We start from the raw sequence: 20,137 nt of genomic DNA on the forward strand, positions 1-20,137 counted from the left end.
AGATCTTCCCGATTTCCTTCCTCTGTCTCAACCCCAGGTTGAGTCCAGTGCCTCCTCTCCAGTCCCACGTTCTCCAGCTTAAGTTACGTTTGGATTCCTGGGCTGTGTCGACCGTATTTACAGAGAAGCCTCGAGCGAGCACAGGGCTTTGCCCTGGGACCAGGAGGCCCTGGGCTGCTCAACAAGATCCAACAGGTCAGAAAACGTTCACGCTCCTGCCAGCATCGGATGCACCGTGAGCGCTGGGATTGTCGCCGTGAGCTCAAGTGACTGTCTCTTTGCTGTGAAACACAGAATGGGGGGGCTCATCTCAACGGCGCCAAGAAGAGCTGACTTGCAGGCTGGGATTTGATACGTACGTTATAGAAAAACCTCGCTTCTCAGAAGGTTCGTTATAAAGAACTGTGCTTGAGGAATTTTAAACGGCTTTTGTCATAAGAGACTAAATTGCCTCCTTCACAAAAGATAATTAACCCACTTAGGAGAGCCTCGAATTATTTTAATTATCGTGAACCAATTACAAAGTTAACAGCGCACTGTTAATTACTAGCTTAGGAACATCACTTTAAATTACTTCTCTTTGCCTAAATTCTTATGCAACTAAAACTCAGTATCTCCAACGTGAATCTTTAGACGCACAAAACAGTGTTTGACCACAGGGGGTGCTGCGGGCTCAAGGCCGCGGAGACTGGAGCCTTGGCTTTGGGGACGAGGGTCCACCCTGTACCCGCAGGCAGCTGAGCTATGATGTGCACTGATCAGGATAAAAAAGTGTGGAGTAGGCACATCTGAAATGTGATTTCAAATTGTTTAATGGTTTTATTTTTTAAATATAGTGGTGACTACCTAACACCTGGACAGGCGTTTCTTTTTTTCAATATGTCTTTATTGATTTCAGAGAGAGGAAGGGAGAGGGAGAGAGAGAAACATCAATGATGAGAGAGTCACTGATCAGCTGCCTCCCGCAGGCCCCTGACTGGGGATCGAGCCTGCAACCCGGGCCTGTGCCCTGACTGGGAATCGAACCCCGATCTCCTGGATCCTAGGTCGACGCTCAACCACTGAGCCACCCCGGCCGGGCTGTACCTGTGTTTCTTAAGCTCCTTCTCCACCGGACATGCCCCAGAATGACAGGTGGCTCCCCTGCGATCTCGCCCCCCCCGGAGCAGGGTGAAAACCAACGGGGTGAACTAGGGTGTCTCCACTGCGGATGCGGCTGGAGGTAAAGGCGTCGCTCGCACGCCCCGCACCGGCACCAAGCCGCGCTCGGGCGTGGAGACGAGCCGGTGAGCTGTCTGCTGGGATGAAACGGCCGCCGTCAGGCCTCATCAACCCCCCGCCCGTCTCCTTAGAACTTGTCTCTGTCTCTTTCTTGTCTGGGGGGGTCACCCCACCCCGTGATTAACGGAGGGGATGCTTGGTCTCTGCCATTCCCAGCCTCAGTGGGGACGGCAGCCAGCCTGTGAGGGGGCCTGTCGCGGCGGAGGATCATGGCAGGGGTGATAATTGTGTTCCTCTCGGCCACTCGGAAAGGATGACAAAGCCCACACAGACACGGAAATGCCAACACCATGAAAAAGCATCACACACTATGTCTAGACACAAAAATATGCTTCATCCCTTAAAAATGAGCCACCGAGCCGTGAAAAGATCTGCAGGAACAAGTTCCTGTGACTAAGCGCCTGAAGCCGCCTGAAACGTCCCCACACGGTAGGATTCCAGCTGCATCCGATGAAAGGACACGTCAGGGCTGAAGGTTCCGGCCGGACAGGGAGGGTGTGCGGCCTGCTGACCGGGTGGGGACACCGGGTGGGGACCCAGGGAAGAGAAGCTAAGGCTGAAAAAGGCCGAACGGCCACTTTCCTGCACAGCCCGTGACGGCCGAGGCTCGGGACCTGGGGGCTGCGTGGAAGGTGACAATTTCTAAAAGGAGGTAACCCGGGACTCTTACTCTCACAGGCCCCGAGGGCGAAGAGCCCCCCGGGCCAGGCTGGACTTGGTCCTGGTGGCCGGGGGACCCTGGACCCTGGCAATGAAATCGCCCAGCAGGAAACAGCAGGACCCTCGGTGTGCCTGTCACCCTACTGTCCTTTCTTGTCAACACTCTTGAGTGGAAAATAAAGAAAATAGGGTTAAATTACCTACAAGGAGGAATCAAGATCAACACAATATGAGTCATAAAATATAACACTTTGGACATAAATAAACGTTCTCTTTTGGCAAATTTTCTAGGGTGGCAGGTATTTTAAGTTTCACTGAGGAAGACAGATGTGAATTTTATTAAGTGGCTGGAATAGCTGGAGAGAGAAAATGTTTTCCTGCGTTTTTCTCTGTGTCCCTCACATCAACTCCAAGTTGATATGCAGTTTATATTTGTGATCTAGAAAAGGACGTGAAGTTTTCTGATTGTCCTGAGGAGACAGAACAGTAATAATATGTGATAACTATTTCCCCAATTTGTTATGTTTAAAATGTTAAATTCTATTGTATACAATCAACCCAAAGAGCATAAATTGACTCAAAATAGATCAAAGACCTAAACGTAAAACCTATAAAACCCTTAGAAGAAAACAAGGCAAAGCTTGGTGACATTCGTTTTGTTGATGATTTCTTGGATATGACACCAAAAAAATAGCAACAGACCAAAAATAAATAAATTGGGCTCCATCAAAATTTAAGACTTTGGAGTCTCAAAGGATGCGATCAACCCACGGAATAGAGAAGATATTTGCAAATCATACACGAGATGAGAGGTTAATATCCGAGATGGTAGCAAACAGCGCCCCACCCAGGGCCCTGAGCGGCCCCCGGCCCTCGTCGGGGCCCCCGAGGCGGGGAGACGGCCCCGAGCTGGCCACGCTCAGCCCACTGGGCACCGTGCTGTTTGCTACCATCTCGGGGGAAATGTGTTCCGATGATTCCCTAGAGATTTGCGTGACTCATGCAAACTGCAACGTCTCCTCGCCCAGCTCCCGGCTGCATCTGTGCGATGAGGTAAGATTCTGTTTGTTTCGCTTTTATGACGTCAGACTCCTGTGTCTGAGGAATCATAAGCTGCACGGTTTTCTACCTGGCACCTTGCTCCTGACCCCTGCCTTGCTCCTGACCCCCACACGGGCTGCATTGCACAGAGGAAAATCCACTTACGTGAAATACAGACCCTCTCCAACCACAATTACTCAAATGATCCGCGTGAGGTTAATAAAAGTCTCGGGGTTTTATAAAAGGAACGGTTGTAATTCCTGCGAGTGATCATGGATTCCACCCGTGACAGAGGAGAGAAAACATGGGGGGGGGGGGAGTAAAATTTCAAAAGCAGCTCCAACTGAAGCTCTCCTGGATTTTTTGTGCCCATAAAAAAAGGAACAATTTTGTGTTTTCCCTAGTATAAAAAAAAAGGAGAGAGAATTTGGAAGGAGAGAGAATCCCCGTGCGACAGGGTGGGGTCAGTGGGTTCCACTCAGCCCCCCTGGAAATGCAGATCTGGGGTCTCCGGTGGGCGCGGAGGACCCAGCCGGACAGGAGACACTGAGGGTGGGCAGGGCCATCCAGGGCACAGCAATCCCTGTCACGCTGCTTTCGTCCCAGAGGAGAGGACCTGCCATCGCGCCTGAACCCAGCCCTGATCCCATGGGCAAGTCACCCCCAGCACAGGCCTGCTGGGGAGAGTCGTTGAGCCTGGGAGAACAGGTCAGTAGGAAAGGCTCTGGTTTAAAATCCCTCGTTGGTTCTCTGCTGTGCTTAGCAAATGACACCGTCTCCACTGGCTCAATTTCACCTCCTGAGAAACAGGGAAAGTGGCAGCCCCCTCCCAGCACCGGGTTCAGGAGGGTCCGGAGGATGTGATGGCATCACGTGGGAAGGCAGGGCCCTCTTTCCTCACATCGCTGGGTCCCCTCTGCAGTGGGGTGCTCCGCCATTCCTGGGGTTCAGACACAGGAGCCCTAAGACACCCAGAACTAGGCCTTCAGGCTTCACAGCCCACGGCTCTGCGCTCAGGGGCAGGGACGAGCGGCTCCCACTGAGAGTTTTGCTTCATGATTTAGCAATGACCTCAGCACGGAAGGTCATGCATCCTTGGCCATGACAGGTGAGCAGCTTCCCAGGAGAACCAGCATTTTCTGTAGGAGACCAGCTCTGCTGGAGCTGTGCTGGCAGGAAATGCCCCGTGGCCATGGCCGTGGCCCACCCACACCGCCCACACAGGCCACGCAGGCCACACAGGCCACTGGTGTGTTCACACGCTGGAGCCAGCTCATAGCAAGATACGAACAATTCTCTCTGCTCCCCCAAATATGGGACCACATTGCCGCCTCATGTGTCCAGGACGGCAGGGTTGGGCCCCCACAGTGCCAGGGTGTGAGGAATGTTCTCATTAGCCCCGAGGAATCCTTTCATCTTCAGAAAGACAGCACCCTCGGGAGGGAGCTAAGTGCCGACACTGTCACAGACGCAGAAAGAGGAACGCAGAACCGAGACAACCGGGAACAGCCTGTACATCCGGTAGATTCATAGCGGCCACGAGTGACAGTGGGACAGCCAGGGGAACAGATGTCTGTGGACGACAGAGCTGGATTCCTCGCCCTGGGTCCACTCTTGTAAATAATCACCAGGCACATCAAACAACACGCTGCAGGATTTACATTACAAATGGGGCATTTCCTTCCCCATAAATGCCAGTGTCTCCCAGGGCCCACGGTGCCGTTACCCACCCCCAGTGTTTACACGGACGGGTTTGCCCACAGCTTGGCCCGTCGCCCTTTCTCCGAGTGCTCTGCGTTTGCACTGCCCTTTCCTAGAATTTCGTAAGGATGCCAGCGATTCCTTTCTTCTGCTGGACAGAAAACAGTAAGAAATGCAAATGTACATGGTGACCTAGTCCCTGTGACTTAGGCGACGGGTGCGTTAAACGCAGACGGCTGGCAGGGCTCGGGAGGTTGCCCCAGCGATAGATCTCTTCTCTGTGAACCGTAACTGCCCTGCTCCTAATTGCTCTGTTAGGTCTGAGAATTCACTATTCTTCTGTCTCATTTCTACTCACACCGGCTTGGACTGTGTTTTCTTTCTTTTTAAGGAACGGTGGAACTGTCCCGACTGCCGGGTGGATGGGTAGGAGGTAATATCTTGGACCCCGCCGGTGACCTGGGTCCAGGTGGCTCAGCCTGACCCAGGGAGATCCTGCTGTTTCTGTGACGTTCCACCAAAGGGCTCTGCTGGCACTCCGGGCTGGTCCCTCCGTGCGTGAGGGGCTCCTCGTGTACCCCGGACTCCCTACCACCCAGACGAGGGAACGTCAGGAAACAGTAATAATTCCCTCTATCTTATTTCCCATTTTCAAAAAGCACCTTCTCAGAGGCGGGTTCGTTTCCCTGCATTCTTGCAACAGATGAACCACCACATTCCCGGAAAAATGTGAACAAGACAGCTCCAGACCGCCGGGCCCGAGGAAGTGAGGACTGTCAGTGAGAGTGAAGAGCTCTGCTGTGAGCACTTCTGAGCAGATCCTGTTACACAATCGCCCGGCCTACCAGATGGGCAGGCCCCTGAAGGGGACATTCCACACGCATGGGCTCAGAGCCATCCGCCTGCCTCCCGAGGCTAACTGCTAAGTCACCACACTCACCGCGTGCAAGGGCTACGCTGAAGGTTTCCTGGGGGCCAAAGTCCCCACGAATGCTGAGTGAAGTGCCATTAAAGGTGACAGGCTATGCTCGGCTCCCCTGAGACCCTGGGCCTTGGGCCCTGGGCCTTGCTCAGTGCAAGGGGGTCCTCCCCCCTCGTTTACCTGCCCCTGGGCAGGTGCTGAGTTGACCCATCTTTTCAGGAAGGCCTCTGGCTCATGTCTTTTCCGTCTCACCTCTGTGGAACTGGCAAGAGCAGGGCTCCGCCCGCCCCGCTCCCCGGGAGTGAGAGGCGCAGGGCCGGGCCAGGTGTTCTGCTCAGGAACCCGGGGGCCGGCTGCAGACTCGGACCTGCGCCAGCTCCGTCCGCACTCCCGGCTCAGCAACAAAAGCACCGGCTGAAGGGCAGCCAGAGAAGATGAGGCAGCTTTGCACCATTTATTTAGCCAACACAGGATGTCCCGTGATCACAAGATCCGTGGCTCCGAGCTTAAAATGCGTATTGCTGTGTGTGCGTTTAGCCGGAAGCAAGAGGCAGGCTCCAGCCTGGGAGCAGAGGGTTCCGCAAAGCAGGCGCTGCCCATCGCCCGGGCCCCTGCCCCCTGCCCATCGCCCCCCCGGCCCTGCGACTCTCCCCTCCCCTCCTGGCACTCCACCCTGCCGGCCAGTTTAAAAGTCAACAGACTTGCAAATCTGACCACGTCTGTGGCTCCAGGCTGCGCGGCTGAGCGACCGGGTAGCTAGGTCTTCATAACTGCCTGTCGCCTCCCTTTGGAAGAATTCTTCATAAGGGACAGAAAGATGACCTCTAAGAAGGACCCCTTTCCTGCTGCCTCAGCTCAGCCTTGGCCTTTGCTCCTCTAGAAACCCTTGTGACCACGTCTCCCCATGACACCAGCGTGGCCGGAGCTCCTCGCCCTCAGAAACGCTTCCGTTGCCCCGACTCGCCATGACCCGGAGGAAGAGGCAGGGCCTGCTCGCTCCCCTTTGCCACGTCCTGTCCACCTCAAGAGGCCACCCTCCCAGCACACCCATGTCCCCACCACTGTCCCCACCCCCTCCAGGCGGCCTGGGCCCTTGCACCTGGTGCGGACCCCGACCTCCTCTGGCCGCTCAGCCTGCGCCCCCCGCGAGCGCGCTCCCCTCCCGCCACCCTGCCCATCACCAGGCTGGCGGCTGCCATTCCTGACTCCCGGCAGGGGAGAGTTATCACACCTGTGCCCTCCTGATTCCTCCCACCTGACAATACCGTGCATCTCCCCTTTACAAAGTCCGTGCAGGCCAAAGCAGCTGCTCACGGGCTGTTCACGTCAACATCTGCCCCCCCCCACTGCCCCCTCCTCCCCCAGGAACCCGGCCGTGACAAGGGGCGCACACTTACTTCGGCCGCGTCTTCCGTGGCGGGCTCCGTGTCCAGGTTCAGGTCCTCCTCGGGGGTCTGGTAACAGATGTTCGTGAAATAGCGTTAGCAGGACAACGTGCTTGCAAACAGCATCGCGGAGACGTGCATTGACTAGAGTTGGCGGGACCACGTTCTGGGGAGAGCATGGGGCGGGGGCGGCCTGCACAGCCAGACGCCCACGTCAGCGCAGCGGAGCCTGGGGACTGCGTCAGGCCCCTTCCCACCTGCACCCCGCACCCACACGACGCCTGCGCCAGAGACGGCGCCTTCACCAGGCAGGCAGCAAACGAGGCGGCAACTGTTCAAGCCGCGAGGACACGGGACTGAGCAAGCCCAGGTGTGCCGTCCACACCGCACCTCGGTGGCGTCACCTGGCGTCTCCCAGCCCGGGGATTCACAGCGGGGCTGAGAGTCGGGCACAGGGAAGTGGCAGGGAAGGGTTTGTAGGGTCCCTGCTTGACGGGAGGGCCTGCCAACCCCAGGCTCGGCTCTGAGAAGGAGCCGAACCCGGGAGAGGAAACCCTGGCCGCTCAGACCGGCAGCGCCGTGGTTTGGCCGGGGGGCGTCTAACAGGGGTGTCTGGGCTCAGCCTCTGCTTGCTGCTTAATGACCAGGCAAGCCCCTGGACGTGGGCCTCAGTTTCCCCACGTGTGGAAGCAGGGCTGCCACAGCACCTCCGGCCTGGGGGGGGTAACGCTGCCACGGGGCAGCCACGCAGCTGCTGTCACTGTTTCTAGTTCCATCTTCTGGCCCGGGAGCCGCAGGGAAATGTCACAACATGAGCTAGAATAGGAAACGTCTCGTCTGCATCGCTTAAAAACGGGGCTTTTCCTTCCCCTGATGCCCGATGACCTCCGGAGAGGACAACTCGGCTCGGTCCTCTGAAAGGGCACTTGTCACACGGGCCGCCGGACCTCGTGGGCTGGGTTAGTACTTGCCACCCTCAGCGTTTCCCCCAGGCCTCCCCTTGGCCTTGTGACCCTACGTCTGAGACGTGCGTTTAACCTCCTGAGTCACAGTTCACACAACTGCATGAGCTTCCCTTTAATGCCACGTTCTTCAGGGATCTGGTGGCGGTCCCAGTTTTAATTAGTACACGTGTCCTTGTCAACACACCCAAACAACTCATAAAGCCACAGACACTTTCCCTAGACACTCAGATGAATTTCCCCCGGTCTTGGTGCTGATTTTTATAAAGGATAAACAGGATTTTTTCATTCCGTGAACCTCACACCCAACTTGGCTCAGGTCCCTCCAAGGACAGATGAGCAGTCAGAGGGAGCAACTCAGAAAATACTGAGCCGCCCGCCCGGGCGTGGCTCAGTGGCTGAGCATCGACCTGGCATCCAGGAGATCGGGGTTCGATTCCCGGTGAGGGCACACACCCGGGTTGCGGGCTGCAGCCGATCAATGACTCTCTCATCATTGATGTTTCTCTCTCTCTCTCCCTCTTCTATCCTCTCTCTGAAATCAATAAAGATATATTTAAAAAAAGAAAGAAAATACTGAACCGCCCTGGCAGCTCTTGCTCAGTGGTTAGAGTCTCAGCCCTTGGACTGAAGGGTCCTGGGTTCGATTCCAGCCAAGGGCCCGCGACCTCGGTTGCAGGGTCGATCCCTAGCCCTGGCTGGGGAGAGTGCAGGAGGCGACCAATCGACGCGTCTCTCTCACATCCATGTTTCTCTCTCTGTGTCCCTTCTACTCTGAAAAAGCGATGGAAAAAAATATCCTCAGGAGGATATTTTAAAAAACAAGAAAGGAAAGTACTGAACAAAACAAGACTCCAAGGCCGGGGCTGCCGGCCCCCGACACCCAGCGTCCAGTCACGTTAAATCCGAGTAAAAGCAGGTAACCAGCTGGAGGGCCCCTCACAGGTTTCCTCCTGGGAACCGCATGGGCTTCCGCGCCAGGATTTACGACGGGCAGCTTGGTGTTTGGTGGCCCAGGGTGCTGTGTCTCGATCTGCCGATTTCTTGGTATGTGAGTTATTTTAAGATCTCACAACATAGAACAAGGGCAGAACCAGAAAGTAAAACCAGCCCCCGAGCTCCGGAATCGACAGATGTCGCGTCTTGGTGGAACGGAAGTTTTCTCAGGACCTGAAGTGCCCAGGGGTCTGTCTCTCAGGTTTACTCTTTGGGCAGAAGGAACTGACTTCTGGTTCCAAGCGCCAGGGGTTGACCGCTCGGCCTCCGTAGGTCCACCCAGGGGGTTCTGCCCGAAGCACTTACCCAGGGAGCCTTAGACCGTCTTGAATTTACCCACTTTTCACTCTTTGTTGCCTACACAGGGTGTCCCCCCAAAATGCAGACACTGAAACAGCTGCTAGCTCAAGTTGGAAAAGGAAATGGACTTTAATAAACTCTGCCTTCGTAATTTTTCAAAGTGTGTGTAGACATTTTGGGGGGAGACCCGACACATCAGCCTGGGACATTTTAGACATTCGCGCTCTACACAGTGGCAACGCGGTGTCGTCTGTCCGTCCACTCCGCTGTGGGCTCTTTTCATTTTCAAGTCCTTTTTAGGGTCGTGACATATTTTTAAAGTGAGTATATTCACTGTAGGTCCATATCCAGTCAGTCTGAAGAATATTTAAAACACAAGCTCCTCCCCGGAGCTTCGGTCAGTGACAGTGACATAAAGGGAAAGGCCCAGGGGACATGCTCAGAGCCTCCTCCTCGCCTCACTCCTGCCCATCCATCTAGGTCCGTGGCCAAACCCGCCTGCACAGGGGCCTCCTTCCCGGGGCCGGTGGCTAAGGGGACAACGGCTGGGCCTCTACCCCGAATACACGCAGGTCAGACGACCAGGAGGGCCCAGAAAGCACCAGGACGCAAGGAAAGGACTCTGGCCAAGGATTCATTCAATGAATTCATCAATTCCATTAAAAAATAAACTTGAGTTTCAGCCCCTGCACGTGACAGGCCGTGTCTGAGGCGCGGCCTTCCGGGCCGGAGGCTGGGCAGCCTCGCGTGCGAGCAGAGCCCCCGGCAGCCTCGACGGCCGCGTCTCCTTCCTGACTCAGGTGCCTCCCGCCGGCAGCCGCGCCGGGCTGGTCCCCGACGCCAGGCCCAGCACCCACACTGCGCTCGCCAGCCCCCGCTGAACACCAGCGTATACTCCAGGCTTACTCAGCCGGCTTGGCTCCCAAGATAAATATTAAACATAAAACAGCAAATTCTCTTCTAAAACAGAATCTCTCACTCAGCTTGAAATTATGTTACCTGACTGTCTTTATATAGCGTGTCCCCAAAAATGTATACAGACTTTAACAGCTGGTAGCTGTCAAATGCAAATGAAATGTATTTTAATAAATATTGCCTTTATAATTATTCAAAGCGATTATACATTTTGGGGGGCACTATAAAACGCTTTATATATAAAACATTTAAAAGGGCAAGAATTAAATTTGTAGGTATGAGCCTGGGTATAGGAAATTAGGCAAAAATTAAAGCTTAGAGTTTGTGAGGATTTAGCCAGGTATTACAATTAGCCATTTTCAAGTACAGTTTGAGTTGCTGTAAACAGCCCAAGTCTATCTAATAATTCAGTGGGTGTTAATGACTTTGGGGAACTTTCTCTTCTAGAAAAAATGTGTGTTGGTCTCTGTACTTCAAACTAAACAAACTGAATCCCAGGGAACGAGCTCCAGGTCCCGGGAAGGCAGGCAGCTGAGCAGGTCAGCAGCGCCTCCGGCCCCGCCGGCCGCGGGCCCCCGCACTGTCCTTCTGTGACCTCCCCCCCCTCGACCCTCCTCTTTGCTGGACATGCCCCGGTAGGACTGCGCCACCTTCATGCCTCTGCTCCTTAACAAACAAGTCACTCTCGTTTGCCTCTGGTTTCCCCCGTCACTGCACCAAATGGAGTTTCATCCCCAGAGCCACTTGTTGAAGGGAAATCGCCCCCATGCGGGTTAGCGGGAAAGGCGGAGACCGAGACACAGGCGCCGAGAAGCAGGCTGAGCCGCGCTCAAGGGCAGCGACTGTGCCTTCAGTTCATTCATGTTCTTAAGAACATTCCCCCCCCCACAATGCCGCAAGCGTGCGTGTGTCCACACATATATAGTGTCCATGCGTATGTCTACAGACAGGCACACGCGTTGTATGACACAGGGCACACGCCACACACATTAAGCACCCAAGTCCCCCCGCAAGGCTGTCGCTCGGTAACCCCGAGCTCGCGGTAGTAAACGCTCCATTTGGCACAGCTGCGATCTTCCCAGGCACGGCGAGAAAGTGCATTCTTCGTGGTTACTCACCTCTATCTCCATGGGCTCCACCTCGATCTTCTTCCATAGCTCCAGCAGCTGAGCAATCGGCATTTTTACAAACTTTCCCTCCGATCAGGGGCCGAGGGGGAGAAGGGAGGCAGGCGGCCGGCTGCCCGGGGCAGGCGGGTGGGACGTCAGAGCCTGGGCAGGGGCGAGGCCCCGCAGGCTGGGGTCCCGGCAGCAGGGCCGGGGTCCTCAATATGGCTGCTGGGCCGGCGTGTCCCTCCCCGCCACCCGCCACCCGCCACCCGGGGCTCCGGCTGCCGCTTCCCGCTCGCCGCTCGCCGGGCTGCAGCAGGAGGAGGAATCCAGCCTGAGGATCTCGCTGCCTTCCGAGGAGCGCACGCCTGACTGGCAGCCTCGGATTGGTTTCCCGGCCTCCCCCGCCCCCACCCCGACACTGCCACTCCCCCCCCACAATTTTACCTTAATTGGCTCTAAATGATGGGTGAAAGTTGGGTCTGAGGATGCTGCTGCCATAGAAACTGCCTAGCAACCAAGGGCTGGGGGAGGGGAGGGCCGAGGGAGGGGCCCTGCTGCAGGTTCTGCCCTCCTCCCTCCCAGTGTGCACACACGCATACACACACGCACACACATACACACGCACACACACATACTCACACACGCACACACACATACTCACACGTGCACACACACACTCACACACATACTCACACGTGCACACACTCACACACACGTACTCACACACACACACGCACACATGCAGTCACACACATACACACGTGCACACACACTCACACGTGCACACACGCTCACACACGCACTCACACACATACACACGCACACACTTGCACACACACCCTCCCTGGGTCTCAGGTTACTTTCCTCTAAGTGTTGTCCTAATGCCCGGGGGTGGGTGGGGGCGGGAAGAGGCGGCTTTGGCGGCCCCTCAGCAGCAACTGGGTGACGGGGAGTCTCTTCAATATTAACGCAGGGAGAGCAGCTGCCTCTGCGCCTGGCTTCTTGCCCGGTCCCCTCGTGTCCTGGTGGCTGAAGGCGGCCCTGGGGGCTCAGAGGAGTCCTTGGCAAAGGAAGGGAGGGTGTGAGCGTGAAATACATTCATGTCCCAGACTCCTGGGTGCTCGGCGGACACTGCTTTCGGGCCCCTCCCTTGGGAAACTGTGTTTACTTCTGATGCCATTTAATGTTGTTTCTGGACTGTATTTGTTTCTGTAGCAAATGCCTTTCGCTTTGAGGAAAACATCCAAGGAAACGGCTTTAGTGCTTCAAAAATGATCAGTCTTTGTCTTTTTCATCTTTATAAAATCACTAAGAAATCTAGTTTATTAGCAAAACATCCTAAATTTTAAGAATATTACCCAAATCCCAGATGCTTTGTATTTCAGAGAAAAACAAAAGATAGAGTCCCACTTAACAGAAGAGGTTCATCTAGGGCTGATTTAAGAGTCTGTGGTCGGCCGTCAGACAAGAGCAGAGCAAGGACCATGGGCCAGCAACGGGCAAACTGGGAAAGCCAGGAGCTTGCCCCGGGTGGCCTTTCCTCCCCTCCATATCGCTGGTCAGCCCTGCGGCGTAGACCCCCTGGGAGGAGCAAGGGGGCAGGATAGCTTCATCCGACTCCCACAGAAGCCCCTGGACGACCACTCTCTTAGCATTCTGCCCTCAGACAATGAGGTTCTGATCAGCATAAAATAATCTTAAGGACAAAGCCTGGGTCTGCTGACCACTGAGACAGAGTTTTGGCCAAAGTCGAGACGACAGCCAGGCCTCACCTGTGTTCCAACTCCAGGCCCAGAAAAGCAGCGAGACCGGAGGGAGCGGCCGAAGCCTGACCTGGGAGCAGCTGCGCTAATGGCCCTGCTCCGCCCACCACTCAGCGGAGACCAGGCCCTGAGGGGACCCACCTGGGAAGCTGAGGCGCACTCCGTGGGGGTCCCCTCCGGGCCACCCTGGAATCCCCGCCCTGAAGGCCTCTGACCCCCAGGCCCAGCTCTAGAGCCCACGCCCCCCCCCCCCCCCCCCCCCCGTTTTCCTCGCCTCCCTCCCCTAAGTCCCAGGGGCCCTTCCTTGGCCTTCACTTGTTTGCTGAGCCCGTGTCTTCCACCCCTGACTTTCTCACTAAACTTCCTCTGACAGCTGGGGCCTGGGCGCTGACCCCCCTCTCGGCCGGGACTCAGGGCTGCTGGACGGAGGTCAGGTCTGACCCCACTGGACGAACACCTGGTGCCGTTTCCCCACCAACACCTTTACCTTTCTACCGGATGCGGCTAGTGAGGACCTTGAAAACCAATTCCACTCAAAATCAAAGTAATTCCCGCATCGCTCCTTTTCACAGCGGACACTCCCTGACCCCAGAGCAGAGAGAGGAGGAAGTTCGGGGCATCGTGTGGAAGGTCACAGGTCAATAACAGACACAATCGAATGGTTTTTATGGGATAAAGGCAGGGAAGCCATCAACGTGCAGAATCGCACTGAAGCCCTGGCCAGTTTGGCTCAGTGGTCAGAGCGACAGACTGAAGGGTCCTGGGTTTGATTCCAGCCTAAGGGCACGTACCTCAGTTTCAGGCTTGGCCCCGGGTCCGGGCGCCCGCGGGAGGCAACCAATCGATGTCTCTCTCTTCTTCTCCTTTCCTCTCTTTGAAATCAATAAAACATATTTAAAATTTTAAAATAAATAAACCCAAGAGGCTGATGCTGCCCATGAGAAGCCACGAAAGTCACGCCTGAAGAGATGAGAGTAATTTAGCCAAGTTCCAGGAAAACTCGAATAGCTTTTCAAGAGGAGTAACAACATAAAAAGCTGATTTCCAAGAACCCCACACGAGCACCCGTTTCCATGAAGCTTCTCGCTGGGAAGAGTCCTTAATGAGGCAGCCCGGCCACAGAGTCCTTGAGAAATGAGATGCGCGACCGGCCTCAGACTCACTGAACAGGCCCCGGTGCACGTTGTTACTCTCCCGTGAAGGGAAACCCGGGGACCCCGTGTGCTCACGGCCCCTCAAATCTTAAAAAGCATCTCCAGGACCCGGAGAGAGCCCCACCCCGTGGGTTCCGATGACCAAGGGAGAAGCTCAGTCTCCCCAGAACAGACGTGGGCGTCGGGACACCCAGCTCCCCGCCTGCCTGGTGGACGGAACAGCCGCTCTGACGGCTCTCACTGCGTGGCGACGAGACACGGGGCGCTCGGGCGAGTGGGGCCAGTTGGCTGGGCTTCGTCCCCTGCACTGGGAGGTTGCAGGTGCCCAGGTTGTGGGCTCCATCCCCAGCAGGAGGCATGGAGAGGGGCAGCCGATCAGTGTTTTGCTCTCACATGGGTGTTTCTATGCCTCCCTCTCTCTAAAATCAATAAAAAAATCTTTAAAAAAAACTTAAAAAACCATGGGGGAGTGTGTTTCCTGAACCAAGAGAGGGTACCTGGTGCTCGAGGTGACGTTTGTGCTGACTGTGACGGACACTTTTAAATGACCCAACAGGTTTTCCCGGAGCTGTTCCGTTCTGCAGGTCAGTGTGTCCAGTTGGTTCGGTGACGTGAAGAGAATCGTTAATTCCTAGTGGAGCGATCTCCAGCCTCACTATTTCCACTCTCCAGAGTTTCACAAAATTCTTCCCAAACCACAGCACCAAACAAATTTTAATGTGAACAGAAAGGCAGGCTCTTCGTTGTCAGGGGCTGAATTGCATCCCCCCCTCCAAAATTTTTCCACCTGTTGAAGTTCTAAACCCACCACCTCGGTGTGTGACCTTACGTGGATCTCGGGTCTCTGTAGTTGTACTTTCTCAAGATGAGGCCACTCTGGAGTAGGGTGGGTCCCAATCCAATGTCCTTACAAGAGGCTTACGCGGACACAGATGCACACAGGGCCTCCGCCACGTGAGGACTGGAGTGATGCCACCAGGAGCCAATGACCAACCAGACACTGGAGAGAAGCCGGGAACAGACCCCTCCTGGCACCTGCAGAGCGGGCACCGCCCCCCCACACCGAGACCTCGGAGGGGAGACCATGCATTTCTCCGTTAAGCACCCAGTTCATTGGGCTTTGCTCAGCAGCTGAGATTATACGCCTGGGGAGGGGAGGGGAGACGGTAATCGTCTGCAGAAAGCCCTCCACGGCCACAGTCCACGTGGCCAGGAGCCGAGGTCCAGGTGAGACGCTGCGTGGAGACCCTTGTCTACAGCTCCTCCTGCAGGGCCACCCGGGGCCCAGGCAAGTCACTGCCGTTGGCACCTGCCGAGCTTCAGAGCGGCTCACAGAGGCCCACGGAGGCTTCCAGAAGCCCCTTGTACGGGAACACTCTGCAGTTCAGTCCAGAAAGACACAAAAGGTAATTGGAGCGCAAGTCCCCCTGTCCTGCAGGATAACCCGGGGCCCCGTTTCCAGCACAAGGGAGTCGTGACTCACTGAGCCACGAGGGCAGCTTTTCCCAAAAGCGGTTAATCACCCGGAAGAAAAGAGGCTGAGCTGCAGAGCGAACGGCCTCCCTTTCTCATGAAGAGCAGATTATGTGCCAGGAGAACGTTTTAAAGAAGGAGCTTTTGCTTGTGGTCCTCCCAACTGAATTCTTATCTCGCTGGTGAGAAGAGTCAGGGTGACCCGGCCCCGGGGGTCCTCGGGTCACCTCTCGCCGGGCCGGGCCCTGCTGTGTGTTTCGAAGGGTCTTCCCTCTGGGGTAGAAACAGCCCTGAGCCAACAGTTACGGTTCCAGCTGCGTGAACCTCACACTGACGAAGGGACACGGGCACACACACACACACACACACACACACGGAGAGTAAAACGGTGAAACACCTCCAGTTCCTTTTCAAATCGCCCATCTTATTTGTTCACATATGACACTTCCCAGAACTAGGCACAGCCGTGCAGAAAAGCTCCATGGCATCGCCAGTCTTCCGAATATCTCCCCCGTGACGGGTCTGAAGTACATCACGACCTTCACGATTACACCACCACGACTATCGTGACATGGAATTCTCTCTTATAAAAGAAAAGGGGAAGTTTGGAATGTGGGTGGGGCATCATTTGAGTCCACAAATGAGGCTCCTCGAGAAAAGAAATGCAGGACAGGAGGCTTTTCAACCCGAAATGCAGGTTTCTAATCACAAGAGCACATCTGGCTCCGGGCACCGCAAGCCCAACTCCGCATCTTCCATCCACATGGACCAGCTTTTTCATGCCCTTGACTTTAACTTCTACATCTGACTTTTTTTTTAGTCGTGTTTTTCTAAGATGAATGCTTGTTTATGTCCTTAGGAAAATGTAAGAACAGAACGGACGAGCCGACTTTGACACACGGTCTTCTGCAAAGAAACAGCTGTTGGTGAAGTGTTTCGATCACGGAGGGACTAGAACAGTCAACAAGATGGGCTTCAGCACGTCGGTGTCCAGGGGAGAGAAATGAAAAGCACATACAAAGCAGAACATGGAAAGGCACCCCGTAGGGCGATAAACTAACAAACTAAAGGACAGCCACCCCCCACGAAGCAGAGGCGTCATCACATTTGCGCCGGTCAGTCTCAGAAGGTGCATTGAAGTTCCCTCCATGGGACAGGTGAGCGGGACAGGTGAGTGGGACAGGTGAGTGGGAGGCCCGGGTGCAGGCGGCAGAGCAGAGGGATGTCCCTGTTCGCCTGGGGCGTCAGGAAGTCTGTAAGACAGTGACCCGAGGACAGTCCCCAGTGTCTGTGTTGATGAACATAAATCCAAGCTCTGATACACTCCCAGAGGACATGTCATTCTGGCCCAAAGCACCCAGGCATGCTGGACACACATTAGTTATTAATAAACAAGGATTGATCTTTTGCTAAGGGAATTTTTAAAGGTATCAACAAAATCACGCGTGTGTGCGTGTGTGTGTGTGTGTGTGTGTGTTCGTGTCCCTGCACATGGAAGGGTCGCAGAACTGCCCCGTGGTCTCGCCCCTCTCTGACTTGGTTCTTGGATCATCCGAGCAGGCGGCTGCGGCTGCTTGAACCCCTGTGGTTCTCTCCTCTATCTGAGACTATCTGAGGCAGTGGAAGTTGGGAATGGAGGGAAGACCGAGGGAGGGACCCAGCAGATCCGTCTCCCAGGACCAGCGCATGGGTTATGGATTTCACCAAAGTGCTCTAAGGATGATTTCCCCCCTAGTTTTAAATGCAAATCCTCTAAGATGAAATTGACTGCACTCATGAGGACGCTGGTGAAAGAATCATAATAGCAGGGCATTTTCTTAAAAAGCAAGTGGCCCTTTGCAATTACCAGGCTGTTTCTTGAGAAGAGTTCACCCTAACCTTGAATTCTCAGACCAGCTCAGGGAATGTAGGTGTATTTCTTGTAAGGATCAAGAGTCTTGGGAGAAGTCAATTCTGCCCCCCCCCAAGTCCCGGGGGGGCCCCTCCACATACTGCGATGGGAGGCACATGGCCTGTGGCCCCAGGTGAGGCGGATGCAGTGCCTGAGTGGGGCGGGGCACCCAGGGGAGGGCCAGTCTCTCAGCCTCAGCAGGAGCCCGTGGCAGGAATCACAGCATCAGGAGCCCGTTTGCCCTTGGTGCACCCCCACCCCATCTACTCCTAACCGCCCAGCCCCAGCCAGGCCAGCCTGTGCCTCCTGCTTCCACAGGGCTCCCCACGATCAACACAGATGCCCAGAGAAACAGCTGGGGTCGAAAGAAGCAGGTGACCGGGCAGTGGGTGACCAGAGAGGCCCCCAGGGCTGTGTGGTCATTGCATAACTTGGGGGAGACCTCTGAAGGCCCCCAGGGTCTGGGGTGGTTGGGGCTTCGTCTCAAAATTCATCAGATTTACAGAAGAGAAATGTGACATTGGTGCCCAGCTTCCCCCTGGGCTGAGGTTTCTACCCACCCGTCAGTGACTAGAGTCGGGGGTCCCACAGCGTCGATGACAGCGGTCAGCCCGGCTTTGCTGCGACCTCTCAGCAGCCAGACCCTGGGAGCTTCCTGAACAATACAGTCCCCATGTGCCGCTGGGCGAGCCCGATGCCCCGGGGTAATGACAGGAGGTCGTGCGTACTTTCCTGCTGTTATCTGTGACCCCGGCTTGTCATGTCCACAGCACGCCCCGCCTCTCCGTGGGCCGGGCCCGGAGCCCACCCGCCTGGAGCCCTGGCAGGGACAAGAGCAGCCACATTTCTGGGCCAGCGGTTTCGGCTCATTGTGTGTTTTCAGACCCGAGCTCCTTCACGTAAAAACGCTCGCGTCGGCTTTTTGAAACAAGCCCACAGCCTTCCGATGTGTGTTCCATGCAGCCTTTTTGCTGTCCGTGATTTTCTTTGAAAACAGCCTTTGTCTCGTGTTTTGAATGCCTCCCTTCCCCACAGCTGAGCCCTGCAGCCTTTTAGATGGCACATCCGTCAGCCCGAAGACTCAGATCAGCTTTCTCCTTCTGCAGCAAAAATAGACGTTTTCTGATTTGAGTTTGCGGCGTTTTCTCTGCCCGGCCGCACGCGCTCCTCCCCGGTGCACATCTGCCGTCTCTTCCGGAGTGTCCTCTGCTCGACCTTTGGGAAGCCGGGGGAGAGGGGAGAGGCTTTTCTTGACCTGAGAGTGTGGGTCCTTGACTATCTGGTGACCGCCCTGGAGGGCAGGGCCCATGGGTCAGGGACACCCCCCTCAGGAAGGTCACGAGGTGAAATGTCGCCGAGTCTGGCCAGTGTCTCCACGGGAGTCAGGGTGATCCGTGGGAAGACAGGACGTGGGGTGCCCTGACCTCCTCTCTGTACCTCCCTCTCCTGACCCACACAAAGTCATCAGTCCCTGAGCCGTGAAGTGTGACTGAGCAGGGACCACCCTCAGGGTCATGGGCACCGAGGGGAGCCACCCTCCCCCTCCCTGCAGAGCGAGGCTGGGGCAGGTGGGCAGGGCGAGGGCAGTGCCCTCCACTTCCTCAGTCCCGCCCGGGGAGGCCCTGCCCTCCAGCTTTGCCGAGACAGCCCTCAAGAAACTGGTCACAGCCGTGACCTCTCTCGCTTACCCGGGCCCTGTTCTTGCCTGTTCACCGCCCTCGGGAGTGAGCACAGCAGGGGGTGACGCTGCCTCCAGCGGGAGCCGCGACGGGCCTTCGCCGTCACTGAGGAGAGCTGGGCCAGAAGCGCCCGGGCCGCCCTCACTCAGATCCGCTGAGGGAGCTTGTGGGCGCCTCCAGGCGCCTCCCACGGCCTGGGGATAGGCCCGAACAACAGAGACCCGTTTCCCCGCCCAGTTACGCTTCAGCCGGAGGACCCACAAGCACCAAATATGCACCACGCCGGACAGAGGGTGGGTCGGGAATGGCAGGCGCGGTGAAGTCTCGACAGGGGGGTGGGGGGGTCCGCCCACGGGGACGGGAGGTGGGAGGCCGGTGAGGGCCCGTGGTCGTGGCTGTCTCCCGGGAGGGCCCAGGCGGGTGGAGTGAGGACAGAGGCCTGAAGGGGCCACGTGCCGGGGCATGTGCTCACGTATGAACTCAGGCGTGGACTCAGGTGTGTGGTGAGTGCAAGAGGTGGCCAAGAGGGGGTTTGGCCATGAAGACAAGCTCCTCCCCACACGCCGTCTGCAGTCACCTTTCAACACAAGCACATTAAAATCTCTCGCCTCACAGCATCCCCGGATCACTTTAAATTTCCATGTAAAGTTCCACGGTGCTCGTGGAATCGCTCCCCACAAACAGACACTCTCGCTTCAGTGAACGTCACTGTGCTCAGAGCTTCCAGGCCGCTCCTACGGAAAATTCCCCGATGTGGGCTTGCTCGGTAATGGGCGTGAAAGATGCTGTGCCTCTCGTAATGCGATACAATAAAACATTTTTAATGTGAGTTCATCTTACAAATAAGGAGCAATGAGCTTTGTGTATGTGGCTGATTTTAAAAGATCTTCGTGACTCAAACA

This window comes from Miniopterus natalensis, chromosome 5 (genome assembly GCF_054644295.1).
Source record: "Miniopterus natalensis isolate mMinNat1 chromosome 5, mMinNat1.hap1, whole genome shotgun sequence".
Taxonomy (NCBI): Eukaryota; Metazoa; Chordata; class Mammalia; order Chiroptera; family Miniopteridae; genus Miniopterus; species Miniopterus natalensis.